General features: G+C 38.4%; 1 protein-coding gene across 1 annotated transcript in view; it reads left to right on the top strand.

The window, feature by feature from the left end:
* The window catches only part of Ofcc1 (orofacial cleft 1 candidate 1), a 277,373-nt gene that overhangs the window by 180,782 nt on the left and 90,805 nt on the right, over positions 1-5,786 (top strand). The gene's annotated exons all lie outside the window — the stretch shown is intronic.

The following is a 5,786-nucleotide window of genomic DNA, read 5'->3' as shown; positions in this document are numbered from 1 at the left end:
AAAAAAAAAAAAAAAACAACAAAAAACAAACAAACAAACAAACAAACCTGCCAAGAAAGAGGAGCAATTAATAGTCTCACCCATCTGAAAAGCCCAAGAAACACAAGGACAGATGGCAAGATATCCCGAATGGAGCAACAGTGGTACTTTTATCTTGGGGGTAACCAACAGCTGTCTAATTGGACTTTAGGCCTGCTCTGTAGCTATATCTGGTTCTGTAAACATAGCCAACTACCTCATGATTCTCCAGTCATGGGTCACAGACCTAAGGGAGAACCCATTACTGCAAGTTTTCTATGTAAATATTGTTCCTGTGTACTAAATACTTACATTTATAGCCACAGATGGCTGAATCCCTCACCCATTATCAGATGCAATATTAGAAAAAAAATCTCCCTTGGTACTAAGGAGAAGACTTAATGTGTAAAGTGTTTGCTATATCAGCAGGAGGCCCTGAGTCTCAAACCCCAACATCAAAGCAGAAGGGAAGGGTTCCTATAACTCCACATCTAGGGATACAATGATAGTTGCATTTCCCAGGCTCACTGGCCATTTAACCTAGAAAAAGGATGTGTTCTAGGTTTGGTGAGAAGTTCTCATATCTAAAAATAAGAATATGGGCCAGTGAGATGGTTTAATCAGTAAAGGCACTTTCCATGAATGTCTGGTGACCTGAGTCAAATTCCCAAAACTCACCTAAAGATGGAAGGAGAATAAGTTTTACAAAGTTGTTATATGAGCCCCATACACAGGTTGTGGCACACACACACACACACACACACACACACTAAAAAACTGTTAAAATTAAATAAGGTAGATTTAATGGGTATTGCCCATTAAAAAGAATAGACTTTAATCTTCTGAGTACTGTGGATGGGGTGAGGCATGCTGTGCCTCGTTCCTATTCTACCTCCACTACTACTTTCATAATTTCTCTTCATTTTGGAGAAGTTTGCTTTGATCCAGGTTGAGATGGGAATTTGCCCTGTTTCTTCATAGCACTTTATGTTATCATCAAAGTACATATACGGTGGCTCAGCCCCATGCAATGGTGCTTTGCACTTGTCTGTGTCTGTTCATGGACCAAAAGTTCAATGAGTACATAACAAGACCCCTCACCAATGTTCACTTTGAAACTACCTTCATATTCTACTGCTGCTGGGACAAATGATGCTGACCTGTGACTTAGAGAGACAAAGAGTTCTAATTTTGCACTTCTAGAGGTCAGAAGTCTGAAATGTGTTTCTGGTAGAAATGAAGAGTTTTACTACAGGTGCCAAGGGACAATGTTTCCTTGTTCTTTCCCCACTCCATAATGGCTTGGTCATCTACTTCTTCATTGACTACAAATTCAGACCAAGGTTTTACATGCTCTTCCTGGTTGTCCCTCTGGTTTTCTGTCTCTTTGGCTGTCATCTTCCAATCTTTGAAGACCCTTGTAATTACAATGGGCTCATTTCAAATAATTTACAATAGCCATATTTTAAGCTGCAATAAAAATTTCTTCTGCTCCTTAATTTACCACTGCCATATAATTTTGTACAATCACAGATTCTGGGGATTAAGGCAGGTGATATTTTCTGGGGTGCTATAGTTCCAATACCACTATCATAGAGCCTGGCATGTCACACAGAGTCAGTGATGATCTAGGAGTAACCAGAATTCTGCAAACGATGCAACCCTCCTTTCTGATTACAGGACAAGCTGCCCTCAGTCTCCTGGTGTCTTTTGATCTTGATGGTTTTGTGCAAACTCGTTCAATAGGTGATGGGAAAAAGTTCTTATGGAAAGACAGGACCATTCTTGGCTACCAGCCATGTTACCCTGAGTGAATCATAACTGACTTGGGCTTTAGTTCTGTTCCTGTATCACTGGAGACACTTAGATGCCACCTTTGCACGCTCTTTTCTGTCTTAATTTTATTTATTTAACTTGAAAAATTTAAATATCTTCCTTTTGATTGGTCCTTGAAATACTGGATTAATAAGTCTCAGGAAGACTCAGAATCATTGAGCATATTTGTTTTTTGGTTTTGTTTTTTGTTTTTTTGTTTTTTAAATGACAATGGGACTAGAGGAATCACTCAGTTGATGAAGAACTTGCATCCTAAGTGTGAGAATCTTCATTTGGATCCTCAGAAGTCATATAAAGCCAGGTTCAGTCTCATGCATCTGTAATCTCACCATGCCTGGGATGAGATAGGAGATAGACACTGCAGAACCTGGAAGCTCACAGTTAGACTAGTGTAGACAGTGTTGGAAAATAAGATATCCTATGTCAAACAGGTGGAAGGTGAGAAATGACACTCAGGAATATCCTATGACCCCCACATACCCCACATTCACACACAAACACATAGAGACACATACATACAAATAGAAAGGCAACCTCCTGATCAATAGTGAAAAAATTAAAAGTGACCCAATGAAATAAGTAATTTATCTGTAATCATTAATTTTTTAATATCACATGTGGCTTTTATTTGGTTATTTCAGAAAGGACTGTGCACATTTTAGTGCCAACTATTGTTATTGGTTTTAAAACAAAGGCTATCATGGCCAGCTAATGGATCTTTAGAGTGCACAAATTCCTTAGGGTTTATGCTCACTACATTTCATGCTTTTCCTCTCTAAAGCCATTTGGTCTTTTTTATTTTATTATTATTATACTGATGAACTGTAGAAACCTTGCTTCATTTTGGGTAACTATAAAGATTGGGCACACAAGGTGGATATAGGGGTACCATATGAAATGGCTAAAGTTGAGAGACATAGGTTTCATTTTATAGCTGAAGACTGGTGGGCCCTCCTATTCCTTTCCCCCTTGGCAACTTACCCCTGAGCAATGGAAGCACCAACCACATGAAGTGAGGAGAGACCCCAGCGGGATTTTCCAGGGATCTGTGTGCTCCATGGCTTCTTCATAACCAACAAAACAATTCCCATGCTACGTATTATGCACCCAATTGGTGGATGCCATTCATTATCTCTGGATGCTCAGACTTTTTGTACATAAGTAGGAAGAACTGTGGAAATGTGGATGGGAAGAGTCTACAAGTACAGGGCATCTTGTAATATGCATTACATGTTCACAGGTCCAATTAAGAGTCTCTGACAAGGTGATTGTGAAACACAGAAGCAGGAATCTATTGAATGGAGTGCATTTTGAACATGGTCTGTGGAGAAACAATGGTAGATGTAATTCTATGTAACTCTATATTGAGACTTGGGTGCAAACTCTACATGATTATAAGGCATGAACTGCTGTATATTATAACAGGGTATTCGTTATGAGACTATGCCTCACTAGCTTCTCTAATAAATTTTAATTCCTATTTTATTTAGAATCTCCTAGCACCACCAATTCTTTCATTAATATCAAATTTCTAAAATGTTAAACATCAAATTATTAACTTTTCCTAAATTCTTTGAACCTACATGTGGAGTTTACCACCATTATACAAATGGAGACTAATATTGATTTGTATTAATTCAGAACAAACATTTATTTTGAGTGACATATGAATGTAGTTATGGTAACCTGGGTTGTCTTTCTTCTAAATCAAATGGCTGACACACAAAGATTTGTTTCTAAGTGGGTGTGGGAATACTTAATTCATGAAACTAACTGAGTGTGGCTTTGGGGCAGTTTCTGTGCACAAGGACTCAAACTGCTTAGTCATTAACGTCAATGGATGTGAAAAGAGCAATGGAAAATTTCACTCATCAAATAAGCTTGCATCCTTTCTGTTTTGTACCACTTGGGGTTTTCCAGATTTCTGCAAACAACACAATATGAAACCTGTATCTGATTTCTCCTTTCTTTGAAGAGGCAAAACAGTGATGGAGTAATTAGCGGAAGAGATCATGTACAGGATATTTTTGCTTGAGTGGTATAACAAGGTCTGTGTTTCATTTCCCATGGTGGAAAAGGAGCAAGGTATTCTGGGATTCTCTCATAAAAGACTTCAACCCCGACAGTATCTCTGTGTGTAGCCAAGGTCCCCTGAAGGCTGTGTGCGTGCATTTGAGCAAGCAAGCATGTATGTGAGCAAGCGTGTATGTGAGCATGCGTGCATGCATGTGTGCAGGCCTGTGTGCGTGTGTGTGTGTCTGGGTGTGTGTGTGTGTGTGTGTGTGTGAATGCTCTGTTTATTACTTCACTGTTCTTCATTTGTGTGATTGAAAGGAAAGGCATGCTCAGTACAAAAGTGGGTGGCAGTTCACTTCTCCATGCAAAACAGTCAGGGAACTGTCAGTGCCAGTGTTGACACCTTATTACTCTGTGAAGACCAAGAGGTCACTGTCACGTCCCTATTTGTTGATATTCTGTTGTCAGACTCGTGTTTTCATGACTCATCTTCTCTGCCCATGGCATGCTTGTCATTGTATCTGACAGTCTTCAGACAGCAGTGAGCTTTGTTAAATAAAATCTTTCAAACGTTCCCATGGATTCTACACTGTTCTGTTAGAAAATAAATTCTTTATTTTGAATTCCTATTTGTGTATAATGATATTTTAATTGTATGTAAATGAAGTAGTTCATTTTTAATAACAGATTAGGCTTAATTTTTTATCAATTTTGTTTTTCTGTGTGTATGTCACTGTGTGTTCCTGTGTGTGTCTCTGTGTGGTGTGTGTGTGTGTGTGTGTGTGTGTGTGTGTGTGTGTGTGTGTATGTATGTATTTATGTATGTATGGTAGTGGTCAAAACACCTTTTGGGAGCTAACTCTTTTGTTCTACCATGTGAGTTCCAGGGACAAAGATCTGGTGGTCAGGTTTGCTAACAAACTCCCTTACCTGCCAAGCTATCTCACTGGTACCAATAAAAATCCTGCTCTTAAGAATATAGGACATTATGGGCAGGTGAGATAAGACAGAATATGATTTAGATTTTCAACTTGTTCCAGAGAAATTAAATTTACTGTGTATAATAATTTCTTCCTTAACTTTATGAAACAAGTGTGTAGCTTAGTGATAACTGTACTCACATTGCTGGTCATCTGATCTCAGGAATATTTCATCTTGCAAAGCCTAAACTGTGACCCATTCTATAGCAGGAAAGGATTGTTTTTTGGTTTTTTGGTTTTTTGTTTTTTGACACCATTCAATATTTGCTTTTCTTGACTTTAACTGCAATGGCAAGGTCATGTAGCAGAATCCCGCAGTTTCTGTCCTTTTGTGACTGGATTATTTTACTTCAATTGTTCCCAAGGCTCATTCACATTGTAGCATCTCTCAGAGGTCCCTTATTCACTTAATGTTGGAGAATCCTTTATTGTGTATTATCAGATCTGTCTCCGTCGTTCATTCAGCAGTGAGCATGTGTGTTGCTTTCATGTCTTGGCTGCTGAAGATGCTGCTACCGTGCAGGGATGTGGATCACACATCTCTGCTATGCTTTCAATCCCTCTGGGTAGATTTCATAATTGGGATTGGTGAGCCAGATGGTAATTACAGTTTTTAATTTTGGTATTATATACACCATACTGTTTTCCATAACAGTTTACTGTTTTTATATTCCAGTTAGGGCTCAAGAATTCTAATACCAATGCCTGAGTTTTTTTCTTTGCTGTCGTGTTGGTCTTGTTGTTTTAATAGGCCTTTGGAAGAGGATGGATTCATATCTCATGACTGACTTTCATTTACAGTACCCTAACTCACACTTACCCATGTTGGCTTCAGTCATTCACTGTAACCAGAAAGAATGTAAATGTGTTTGACTTTCAAATGTTCAGAAATCATTCCATTTAAATCTGTTTTTTTTTTTTTTGGTAGGATACTAT

This window comes from Mastomys coucha, unplaced genomic scaffold (assembly GCF_008632895.1).
Source record: "Mastomys coucha isolate ucsf_1 unplaced genomic scaffold, UCSF_Mcou_1 pScaffold7, whole genome shotgun sequence".
In the NCBI taxonomy this organism is placed as follows: domain Eukaryota; kingdom Metazoa; phylum Chordata; class Mammalia; order Rodentia; family Muridae; genus Mastomys; species Mastomys coucha.
This window is presented reverse-complemented; position numbering and strand designations above follow the sequence as displayed.